Source organism: Macrotis lagotis, chromosome 3 (genome assembly GCF_037893015.1).
Source record: "Macrotis lagotis isolate mMagLag1 chromosome 3, bilby.v1.9.chrom.fasta, whole genome shotgun sequence".
In the NCBI taxonomy this organism is placed as follows: domain Eukaryota; kingdom Metazoa; phylum Chordata; class Mammalia; order Peramelemorphia; family Peramelidae; genus Macrotis; species Macrotis lagotis.
Window position 1 is genome coordinate 299,716,003 of NC_133660.1, and position 13,534 is coordinate 299,729,536.

A 13,534-nucleotide genomic window follows, 5' to 3' on the forward strand; every position below is an offset into this window, starting at 1 on the left:
AAATATATATTAATTCAGGGAGGCTAGTTGGCTAGCACTGGCCCTGGAGTCAGGACTACATGAGTTCAAATCCGGTCTCAGACACTTAATAATTACCTAGCTGTGTGGCCTTGGACAAGCCACTTTAACCCCATTTGTCTTGCAAAAACCTAAAACAAATATACATTAATCCCAAACTTTCATATATATATAATATTACATTATATAATATTACATTATATTATATTATATTACATTATATTATATTATATTATATTACATTATATTATATTATATTTTATTTTATTTATTTTATTTTATTTTATTTTCTAACCACTGTTTTGTTTCTTTCATTCTGAGGACTATCTTTCTTCAGTGCCTGCAGTAGAATATCATTACTCAAAATTTTGACATGCCATATCTTAAATAATTCTAATGATGTGAATAATAATTCTGAGATGTGGAACCAAGGTGGTGGAATAAAGATAGGGACTAGATCGAGTTTTCTACCAAACCCCTCCAAATACCTTTAAATAATGGTTTTTAACAAATTCTGGAGCAACAGAATCCACAAAAAGATGGAATGAAACAATTTTCAGGCCTTGACAACTTAGAAGATCAATAGGAAAGGTCCATTACACCAGAGTGAGTAACGAGTGCAGTCTAAATTGAGTCATTCCAGCATGACCCTGAGCCCTGAAAACTACCACCAGACTTTCAGACAATTAAATTAGAAATGTCAAAGACCGCTTTCTGAACTCTCAATCCTGAGAGAGTAAGATGGTGGGAAGGAGATTGCAGGGGTCTCTTTGTTAACAGAGGCAGGATTCTATTGCTTTGCAGTCCCAGGTGAGACTCTCAGTAAGGGAAACCAGAGCTTGCAACTACAGGGGAGCCAAGACCTTCATTAAGTTCCAGTGCAGAAAAGAGCACTATCCAGGACTGTACAAAATACCACTCCTTAGATCTTGGCACTTTGGAAAAAATACTTACATGTCCCTCTGCACTAATCCCTAGAACTTTGGGACAGGGTCCCCTCCATTATGGAAGTAGAGTCCTACTTTTACAAAGAGTTAAAATAAAATCATAAATAGGGAAAATGAATAAACAACAGAAAAAAATGTAACCATAGAAAGTTGCTAAGGTAACAAGGAAGTTCAAATCACTCACTCAGAAGAAGAATATATAAAAGTCAAGGATTCTACATGTAAAGGCTCCAAGAAAAAGATTAATTGACCTTAGGTACTTGAAGTGCTTGGAAAAAAAAATTGAAAATCTAGTAAGAGAGGTAGAGAAAAAAAATGAACAGAGGAATGAGAGTGGTACAAGAAAATCATGAAAAACATCTCTGCAGATTAGTAGACACAAAAAGTACTGTAGTAAATAACTCTTTAAAAAAGGGCCAAATGGCAAAAGAAATAAAAAAAAAACCCAAATGAACAGAATACCTTAAAAAAGCAGAATTGGCCAAATGGAAAAAGAGGTGCCAAAGCTCACTGAAGAAAATGCTTTCTTAAAAATTAGAATTGAGTAAATGGAAGCTAATGACATTAGAAATCAGGAAACAATAAAAAATGAAAAATGGATGACAATGTGAAATATTTCATTGGAAAATGAAATGACCTGGAACTTAAATCCAGGAGAGATAATTTAAATTTTTTGAAACTCCCTGATAGTTATGATAAAACAAGCCTAGGTATCATCTTTCAAGAAATTATCAAGGAAAGTGGCCCTGAGGTTGTAGAATCAGAGGGTACAATAAAAAAGGAAAAAATCCACGAATCTTGTCCTAAAAGAGATCTCAAAATGAGGCAACTGTATTATAGCTAAATTTAAGAGCTCTTAGGTCAATGAGTAATAATTTCAAGCAATAGAAAGAAACAACTCATATATCATGGATCTAACATCAGGATAGGACAAGACATAGCAGTTTCTATATTAAAGTAGCTTAGGATTTTAAATATGATATTTTTGGGGGGTGTTGCAAGGCAATGGGGTTTAGTGGCTTGCCCAAGGTCACTTGGGTAATTATTAATTGTCTGAGAACAGATTTGAACTCAGGTTCTCCTAACTTTGGAGACAGTGCTCTATCTTCTGCCCAAAATTATGATGTTCTGGAAGAAAAACTAGTTTGAATTACAAAGAATCAGCTACCCAACAATAGCATTTGAGGGGAAAAGATGAATGTTTAATGAAAGAGGAGATTTAAATTTTCCTGATCAAAAAAACAGATCTAACAGAAATTATGATTTTCAGATACAAGACTCAAGAGAAACATAAGGAGTTAAACATGAAAGGGAAATATTAAGATACTTAATGATTATGAACTGTATATATTCCTACATGGAAAGATGATACTGGTAACTCATGAGAACTTTCTTATTATTAGCACAGTTAGAAGTATATGTATACAGAAAGAGCACAGGGGTGAGATGAATATGAAGGGATGTTAACTAAAACAATAAAATTAAGAGCTGAGAGAATAATCTACTTGGAGAAAGAAAAGAGAGATAGAATATGATGAATTATACTACATAAAAGTGCCAAGAAAATCTTTTACAATTGAGGTAAAGGAGAGGGAGATGAAGGAGAGTAACTGAACTTTATCAGAATTGTTTCAAAAAATAACAGGCACACTCAATTAAATATAGAAATCTATCTTGTCCTATAGGAAAGAAGGAAGGGAGGGGGATACGGGGATGATGATGATGATGAAAGGCTGATATTGGAAGGGAATCGTTAGAAATAAAACACTTTTGAAGAGAGTAAGGGTGAAAGAAGAGAGGATAGGCTGGAGAGAAATACAACCAGCAAAAGTAACTGAAAAAATTGAAGCGAATTTCTCTAAAAAAGACCTCATTTCTCAGACATATAGAGGGCTTAATCAAATTTGTGAAAAAAAGAGCTATTCTCCAAATGATGAATGATCAAATGATATGTACAGTTTTCAAAGGTCATCAATGTTACTTATAGTCATATAATAATGTTTTAACTCATTATCGATAGGAAAAATACAAATCAAAACAAATATGAAGTATTACTTTGTACCTATAAGATTGACTGACAGGAGAGAAAAGGAAAAAGAAAAATGTTTAATATGAAGTAAGGAAAATGAAATATTAATGGACTGTTGGTGGAACTAGGCCAAAGAATTATAATGTCATGTATAAACCTTGGGCTGTCAATGGCACTACTGGGTCTGTATCCCAAAAAAGATGGAAAAACAAATGAGGAAAAGGACCTATATGTTCTTTTAAAGTAAGTTTTGTTACCTTATGACAAGCCATTGACTTTGTGGAGATGCCATCTGTTGCAGAATGGCTGAACAAATTGTTAGTTGTGATTATGATGGAATGCTCTTCTGGTATAAGAAATGATGAGCAGGATGCTCTCAGAACTTAGAAAGGCTTACAGAAACTCAACCAAAGTGAAGTGTCTTGGGTACAAAGTAACAGAAATTTTGTTTGGATGATCATCTATGAATGACTTAGATTTTCTTAGCAATACAATGATCCAAGACAAGAGCATTTATAACAAAGTATGCTGTCTGTTCAGATTACAGATTGAATCATTCATTTTTTCAACTTTATTTTTTCTTGAGGTTTATATGTTTTGGATGAGTCTTTTGTTTACTTTTGCAATATGATTATAATAGAAGTATTTTGTAGGACTACATATTTATAACAGCAAATCGCTTGCTTTCTCAATGAAGGGGATTGGGGAGGGAAAATGGGAGAGAATTTGGAAAAGTTTTAAAAATGTATGTTAAAAATCGTCTTACATGTAATTGGGGAAAATAAATAAATTTTAAAAGAGAAAAAGAAAATCATAGTTCCAGTGATTCTTATTCTTTGGGTCAAAACAAAAATCACTCAATGTGAATTTTTTTTTTTGCAAGGCAAATGGGGTTAAGTGGCTTGTCAAAGGCCACACAGCTAGGTAATTATTAAGTGTCTGAGACCAGATTTGAACCCAGGTACTCCTGACTCCAGGGCCGGTGCTTTATCCACTATTCCACCTAGCTGCCCCTCAATGTGAAATTTAAATTCATTTGTATTTTAACTTAAAAATAGTTTCTACCTTTGAAATAAATTATTCTCCATCTTAACTTCTAGAAAAATTAACTTTATTGCTATCTGTCACACAGCACTTTGACTGTCTCAGAGTCTTTGGGTAGGTTGTCTTGAACTGCCTCAATGCATTTTCTTTTCAAGTACCCATCTTAGTAACTCTAGTTTTCTTTAAATGTTAGCTCAAATGACATTTTCCATTCTCAAAATCATCTTTCTGAAATCTAGTATTTATGTTTCATATATATATATATATATATATATTTTTATAGTGGCTCCAATATTGTTTCCAAGAGAGAAGTTCACATGTCTGAAGACATGAAATGCTTTATTTTTTTTACCTTTTGATTTATAAATGGAATACCTGAGAATCTGCTGTCTGGTGGATAAATAATAATTGCTATTGACTTCTTTGCTTGACTTGGTAGATCTTAAGACACACGAAGGTAACTATCGCAGTCTTTCCTCTAGCTTGTCCATACATATTTCATTTGCTAGTCTTCATTTGTCATGAATTAGAGACTTTTCTTCATGAAGCCCACCCTTCTCTGCACTTGCTCCAACTTTTGTTCTTCCACAATGAAATACTCAGACCTAAAGGTTTTGTTCTATATGTGTTGCTCCCAGACAATGTAACAACAAAATTTTCCCCAATTAAAATAGAGAGATACTGTGCCTCTTTTATGTCATACTAGTTAACTTCTCTTCTGTGATGACAAATTGAAATTAGATGTTCTCAAACATCTTCACCTTATTTAAAGAAAAAATGTTAATCTTTCTATAACTACTTTGAAATCCACAGCCTTTCTTTGTCATTATAAGGATTTTTCTTTGAATTCCTTTTAAATTTCCTGTTGTAAAGATTTATATTGATAAATATTGCAAAGGTGTTTATTACTTTAATATTAATCATGCAATTGAGCCAAGGTCATCCGCTCAGTTCATTGATAGTCATTATGATTTTTGTATTGTCACTAAACTTCACTGACCCTGAAGGAGAGATTGATACTGATTAATTTACATTTTCTTTTCACCTACATGATGCTATTAGGTTTTCTTCAAAGATGAGGGATCAATAATAGTAACAACCATTACAAAAACAACATATTAATCAATATTGTGAAGTTTTCTCAACTTTTAAATATTCTTTGTTTTCATTACTCTGATACATAATCTGACACATAAATTCACACACACAAACATATATATATATATATATATATATATATATATATATATACAAATATATACAATCATATACCCTCTGTTTAATATCTGGAATAAAGTTCTAGAAATTACACTTGTCTTTTTATAGTCCAACCCTCGAAATTATGAACCTATATTCTATTTGGTCAAAATATTTATTTTTTCCTTCTTGAATCACCCAGATATCTCTCTGAAAAGTATAACCATCTCCAATTTTTAAAAGTGTGGCTTTTTCAAAAATCTTTCTTAGATTCAAGTATATACTCATAGGGCCCTTCTTTGGATACTTCCTATTTTGGTGAAACAAAGCCATTGAAGGTCATTCTGGGTCTCATAGTAAAGTAGTTAGGAATTTATTAAATCTTACTATCATTTATTTTATTTCAACCCATCATTTTCACAAACAAAATCATATAGTTTATCACTTACCTTGGAAAATATAGGATGTTTTTATCTATTTTTGAAATTATCTACAAAAATAATTTCATCTGTGCAGGGAATTACCAGAATTATTATGATAAAGCTCTCTTCTATCTGATGAAAACTTCATATTTTATCTACTATATCATGTTTTTTTTCTCAGCAATTTATGAACCTTGTTTTAACAAATGAGGCAATTGCTATTTAATTTAGTGTGAATCCCCCCCACCATGTATCATCTTTTTATCTTTTCAATTATTACTTCTTTTTTATGTTGTTCATTAACACTCCTTAAACTGAATTTAAGAATATGTTTGCGTATCATATTAGCTAAATTTGAAAATTTTATATCCTTATGGTATATTTTATAAGGATTAATTGACTTATCTATCTCCATGATGTTACTTTCATTCATCTCCTTATTTCTACGCACATCGTCACTTTTTTTCAGGTCTTCATCTCTCCTCTGGTGTGCTAGAACAGACAGCTATTTTATCATCCTGTTTTTATCCTCTTGTCAAACTAATCCATTTTCTGAACAAGTTGTTGAAGTGATTTTTCTAAAAGCATAGATATGCTCATGTTATTCTCCTGGTAACACTCTTCCAAGGTCTCCCAGTTGCCTCTAGAATCAAATGAAAACTTCCCTACCCTGCTCCCCGCTTATCATTTCCATCTCCTCCTCTCTCTCCTCTGTGCTTCTTTCTTTTCCTCTTTCCTATTTTTTATTGTTTCCTCTTCTCTTGCCCTCTTTTCTCTCCTGTTTTCTACCTTCCTCTTTCTTCCCCTATTTTTCTCTTTGAATTCAGAGAGTTTCAGAGATATGAAGATAATGATACTGTACTGAATGAAATAATTGCATTGTGGTTAGAAAGATATGTACAAGAAAACAGTATGACAAGAGAAATTAATCTATGGGAAATGAGGCAGTTTAGAATAAAACTGTAAAATTTCCTAATTTTTGACCCCAATGTCTTATAGTAAAAAGGAACTTTGTATTTGATATAACTAAACAATTTAGCACTTGGAATTAATAATCAAATACAAATACTTTTTATTCCATGCTCTTCCCTTCCCATAATCCCTCTAGTCATACATGAGGAAGAAGTTCATTTTCTTTGTAGGCTTCTCTAATATCAGAAGAGTCATTTTGGAAAATCTCTAGCACCTGAGTGGGAATGACTCATTACTCTACCACTAATATGAATATATATATATATCTATAAAGGCAATTTTATAAATGCATTATAAAAGGACTAGTCATTACCAGAAGAAAGGAATACAAAGACGTTAATTTCTACTAGTAACATGTCAAAAGTTGGTCAGAATGCTTAGGAGATAAATTAAAGGAATTAAAAGCTCTTTTAAAAATGGATTTGAAGTCTGACAACATAAATTCACAAGTACTGACTCTTATAGGTTCTTCATTGCTGTTTGAGACTGATTTGCCTCAGTGCGTTATACATTTTTATCTTGTTTATTAATTGCCTCTGTATTTAAATTAATATCTTGATTATTGGCAGGAAACATAAATTTGTCCTCTGGTTTTTCTAAAGGGGTCAGAAGGAGAGATGGGAAAAATGAGAGGATAATTTCCTTCTGATTCTAGAAGCAAAAGGGAGATACTGAAAAAGAATTGGCAGTCCTGTGTTTTATATTTGAAATTGTAAATTTCATTAATATGATCCAATGAAAGTGTCTAGGATGGGGAGATGACAGTATAACATTTAATGTCAAACCTCAGACAAATCTATTAGAGAAAACTTTATTGTCTCTGGAATTAACAGAAGGGAGAATTCATATCTTCATAAAGTAGAGTTCATTTTGAGTTTATTAGGGAGAATCCAAAAGCAAATTATCATGGGATACTTTCCTTCCTCTCCTACATTTCTTTAGCTCATCACCTTGGAGACCTTTGATTACAAGTCTTTCAATGCAAAGAGGAGGCATTTTGCTCAATTTCTGTGCAATTGTTTATTTGTTATATTCATTAAGCTTTTAACTTATGCTGGCCATTATAGAAATTTATTTTTAATATAGTATTTCATCTCTTTAAATAAACTCTAAGCCACTTAAGGCTCAGGGACTATCTTTAGGGACTCTGTTTCCTAGGACCTAATACAGTCATTTGTATTCATTATAGGTAACATAAATTTTCACTGATGATGACTTTGACAAAGTGATTTATTTTAAGTTACACTCACATTGGCCTTTTCGGTTGGTCTATAGAATATTTGCATATAATACTAATGAATTCCCAAGGCAATTGTCTATTATCTGTGACAACAATAAAAATAAAGTAACTTTACTTACCAGGAGGTGAATTCTTCAGAACAATTTATATCTTAGCTATCTGTTGCTATGCTCAATTCACCTGGTGAGGATAAAATATATTACCATGATGATATAATACTGAAAAAAATAAAATATGACAACAACTTTTGGGCAACAGAGGTTATATACTTTGGCTGATAATATCAAACAAGAGAAAGGGTCAGAGACAGGGCAAGGAGTATAACATGCTCTCCATTTTATGCTGCTACTGTGAATATTTAAAAAAAGAGAAGAACCAAGATGTTATGTTCTGTCTGGAATCTCTGTCTGGGAATAGTTCTGGGAACCTTATGTTAGCTTTAGGACACTTGAGAACCAGACCCTGGAGAATAACTTCTGAGTTTTCCTCCACGAGCAACAAATACGGCATTAAAGGTAACCTGATGTCTCAGGGGTAAGCTTCTCTAAATGAAATATTTTTTAACCCACTCTGGAGATTGTACTTAGGTGTTTATTTTCAACTTGTCTGATACATATCAGGAATAAAAATTTATTTTTACCATCCTCAATGTGAATTATCTGAGACATGATCAAATCTTTTTTGACCCTGTTTGGGTCTTTCTTGGCATGGGTATTAGAGTGACTTGTCATTTCCTTCTCTAGGTCATTTTGAACATGATGTAACTGAGGAAACATGGCTAGGTGATTTGGCCAGGGTCATACAGCTAGTAATTGTCTGAGGTAGAATGTAAGCTCATGAAGGTGAGTCTTTCTGATTCCACTTCTCTAATTCCCATTCTTTAATCACTGAGTAGCTTTCTTCAATGTGAATATGATCCAAACAGATGCAACACTAGGCAATTATTATTTAAATAATCATTCCATTCTATTTAGTTCTATGATAAAAATATAAAAAGTATGATTTATCCCGGAATGCAGGGTTGGTTCAAGATTAGAAAAATTGTTAGTATAATTAATTCTATCAATAACAAACCTATCAGAAATAATATTGTCGTGACCAAAGAGTGAGATGGAGACCAGAATTTGATAAGGTTGCAGATCTTTATTCCTGGGGACTGTCTGGGGATTGAGTACCCAAATTAGACAGTACCTGAGTGTTCAGGGCATAAGGTTTTTATAGTGTTTGGAGGGGGAGGTACTGAGAGCAAGCAAGATACAGAAGCAAAGTCAGCAGTTAGATATATTATCTTGTTATACTAATACAAACATGGAAACATATGGCTCAGTATAGATAGGGGTGAAAAGGGGTCAGGGTCTTTTGTGTAATGATTGTCCGAGATGGAGGGAGTCAGGAATTTACTATTTTATGGTTCCAGCCGCATCTGGGGAAGGGGGAGGCAGTCTTGGAATTTAACAGATACAGCAAGACAATTAGGCTAACCAGGGTGCTTTGTAAATCTTTAGACAATTTTATGGTATATCCATGACCCCTTGTGTCCTATCAGACTATTTTCAGGCCCAAAGGTGCCTAACCAAAGTTATATTTCTAAGGAATTTCTCAGGGCCCAGAAGGATGTCAGGGACTCCTTTCTATACAGGAATTTCACATACATTGATATTGTACTTCAATATCATTACATCAATAGATGCTGGAAAAGCTTTTGATAAAATACAGTACCGATTCCTATTAAAAACTCTAGAAAGCATAGGAATAAATGGACTATTCCTTAGTATAATAAGCGGTATCTATCTGAAACCATCAGCAAGCATTATATGCAATGGGGATAGGCTAGAGGCATTTCCAAGATCAGGGATGAAACAAGGATATCCATTACTACCATTACTATTTGATATCGCCTTAGAAATCTTAACTTTAGCAATAAGAGGAGAAAAGGAAATTGAAGGAATTAGAATTTGGAAGGAAGAGACAAAACTTTCACTCTTTGCAGATGACATAATGGTATACCTAGAGAATTCCAAAAAATCATTAAAAAAACTACTAGAAATAATTAGCAACTTTAGCAAATTTGCTGGATATAAAATAAACCCTCATAAAACTTTAACATTTCAATATATGACAAGTAAGATGCAGCATAAAGAGCTTGAAAGAGAAATTCCATTCAAAGTAACTTCAGACAATGTAAAATACTTGGTAGTATACCTGCCAAGGCAGGCTCAGAAACTTTTTGAAAACTATTACAAAACACTTCTCACACAAATAAAATAAGATTTAATTAACTGGGCAAATATCAACTGCTCATGGATAGGCCAAGTTAATAAAATAAAAATGACAATTCTACCAAAATTAAACTACTTGGTTAGTGTCCTACTAATCAAAATTCCCCAAAATTGCTTTAATGAAATAGGAAAAATTATAAGTAAATTGATATGGAGAAATAAAACCTAAAGAATCTCCAGGAATTCAATGAAAAAAAAGTGCAAAAGAAAGTGACTTAGCTCTACCAGATCTAAAATTATATTGTAAAGGATTAGTCATCAAAACTGTCTGGCATTGGATAGGAAATAGAGTGGTAGATCCATGAAATAGAATAGTACAATAGCAGCAAATGATTATAGTAATGTGCTATTTGACAAACACAAAGAGTACAGTTATTGGGATTAAAGCTCTCTCTTTGATAAAAAACTGTTGGGAAAATTGGAACTTAGTATGGCAGAAACTTGGATTAGATCATACATCACACTCTATACCAAGATAACAGCAAAATTGATACACGATATAGACATAAAAACCAATATTATAAGCAAACTAGGAGTAGTTTACCTGTCAGATCTGTTGAAAGGGAAGCAGTTTATGACCTAGGAAGAGATGGAGAACATCATTGAAAACAAACTAGATAATTTTGAATACATTAAATAAAAGCTTTTGCACAGATAAAACCACTGCAACCAAGATCAAAAGAAATGTAGTAAATTGGGAAACAATTTTTACAAATAGTCTTTCTGACAAAGGACTCATTTTTAAAATAAACAGAGAACAAAATCAAATTTTAAAAAATCAACCCAACAAACCATTCCCCAATTGACAACTGATCAAAGGATTTTCAAAGGCAATTCACAGATGAGGAAATCAAAGTGATCCATAGTCATATGAAAAATTGCTCTAAATCACTGTTTATTAGAGAAATTCAAAATAAAGCATCTCTGAGGTACCACCTCACACCTCTGAGGCTGGCCAATATTACTACAAAGGACAATGATTAATGTTGGAGGGATGTGGGAAATCTGGGACACTAATACATTGTTGGTGGAGCTGTGAATTAATCCTGCTTTTCTGGAGAGCAGTCTGGAATTGTTCCCAAAGGGCAACAAAAATGTGCCTACCCTTGGATCCAGCAATACTGCTACTGGGTCTATACTCTGAAAAGATTATGAAAAAAGGGTAAAAATATCAATTGTACAAAAAAAATTCATAGCACCCCAGTTTGTGGTGGCAAAGAATTGGAAATTAAGTGAATGTCCTTCAATTGGGGAATGGCTTAACAAACTGTGGGATATGTATGTGATGGAATATTATTGTTCTATTAGAAACCAGGAGGAATGAAATTCAGGGAAGCCTGGAGGGATTTGCATGAACTGATGCTGAGCAAGATGAGCAGAACCAGAACATTGTGCAACCTAACAGTAACATAGGGCTGATGATTAACCTTAATGGACTTGCTCATTCAATCAGTGAGTGCAACAATCATGCACAATTTTGGGGTATCTGCGATGGAGATTATCATCTGAATACAGAGAAAGAATTGTGGAGTTTGAATAAAATGCATGATATATTAAAGAAAAGGATTTTCCCTGTGAAGAATAAAAGTATGTGTATAATGTGTACTGAAATACTGTGAATAATCATATAATTCTAATGAAAATGTGAGATATGATGATGCTTTATTTAAGAAAAAAAGGGACAAAATATATTTTTGCAGAGATGCAGCCCAAAAAGTGGAATGAAGAATATGGCATTCTCCTTCACCATTTTATACCTCAATTAACAAACCAAGGAGGCAGACAAGGTCTTCAGAGTTTTAAAAAAAAAAACATTGAACCTGAGGCAAAAATCAGAATATTTTTGTTTTTCTGATTTGATTTGTTTTTGTTAAATGGAACCTCAATTGCAAACTAAATTTTAATCTCTAACTGCAAAAAAGATGAAACTAAGCAATATAAATTCAAAAGGAAGAAATATTATTTAAAACTTATGACTCAGTTTTCAAAAGGATAGAAGCATTTTAATGAAAATCCATTTAAAAAGAGTATTAATTTCAAAGTAGTATTCTATCATATTGTCTCCCAACCCTGGCATACTAGGAATTTAAGTATTAAATTGCTTTAAGAATTACATTTTAAAATTAAAATTAAAGTACTCATACAAATATAATTTTCCATAGACATTACAGCTTGGAGTTCTCCCTTGCTCACATTAGTCTATTCATTTATATTCTATATTATAGGGAGAGAGAGAGAGAGAGAGAGAGAGAGAGAGAGAGAGAGAGAGAGAGAGAGAGAGAGAGAGAGAGAATTAGTGGAGTAAAAGAAATCCATAAAAGTCAAATTATTAAGGAAAAATACATTGGTGTGGGCATTTTGGGGTTCAAAATAGAGATTTCAGTCATTCCAATATTCACCATCACAGTGATTACAGAGTTGGTCAAGAATACCATAAAGAGAAGAATATGACATTCTGGGTATTCAGAGAATCCTAAGAGAGTGAATATGACTGCAGCAATCTGATTTCTGCCACAGATCATAATAGAAAAAATTAAGAGTTATGGGAACATAAATCTTGAAAAACAGAGTAGTACAATGAGGTCATAGATAATGAGCTAAAGAGATGTCTAAATAAATGATAACAATTAAGAAACAAATAAAGGAATTAGATATTTTCTCTATGAAAAGCAATGGTACCCAAGGCCAGCTTTGAAATTAGAAAGTCCTAGAATATCATCTTACCTCTGACATATACTAACTTGTGACCTTGGAACAATCACGTAGCCTCTCAGTGACACAGACAACTCACTAATACTCCAAGTTGCAGTATGAAAGCTGTCAATCTATTTTAGAAGTGTTGATTTCACAAGGAAAATGATTCATAGCAAAGGAATAGGAGGTATACACAAAAATTTAGATGATATTTCACTCATAAAATTGGTATTTATGGAAAACTCAAATCAAATCAGATTATGTGAGAAAATCATAAATGATTGATGAGGAAAAAGGAAATGGATTCATCTAATTTTGAAGCAAAGGAAATGAGAAAAGACAAGATGAGACAAGAGGAGAGAAGCTGTTTAGTATTGAAAGGAGGTATAATTTTGGGTAAGGGACAGGATCTATTATGATTCTGAGCAAGATAATCATATAATACAGCAAATGATGCAATGGAAAAACTGTCCAAATGCTGACAATTCTGAATGGAGTAAATATAAAAAGAAATGTGTGTTTGTTTTATTCCCTACTATTTCTTTCCATAGAGGAATAGAACAAAATAGACTTTACATCTAATCTTTAGTGCTTTTTACTTTTTTCTCCACCGTCCTTTGAGATGTTGTACCTGCAATCTTTTTTTTTCTGAATAACTCTATATCATCATTTAAGTTATGTTCCACAAGATC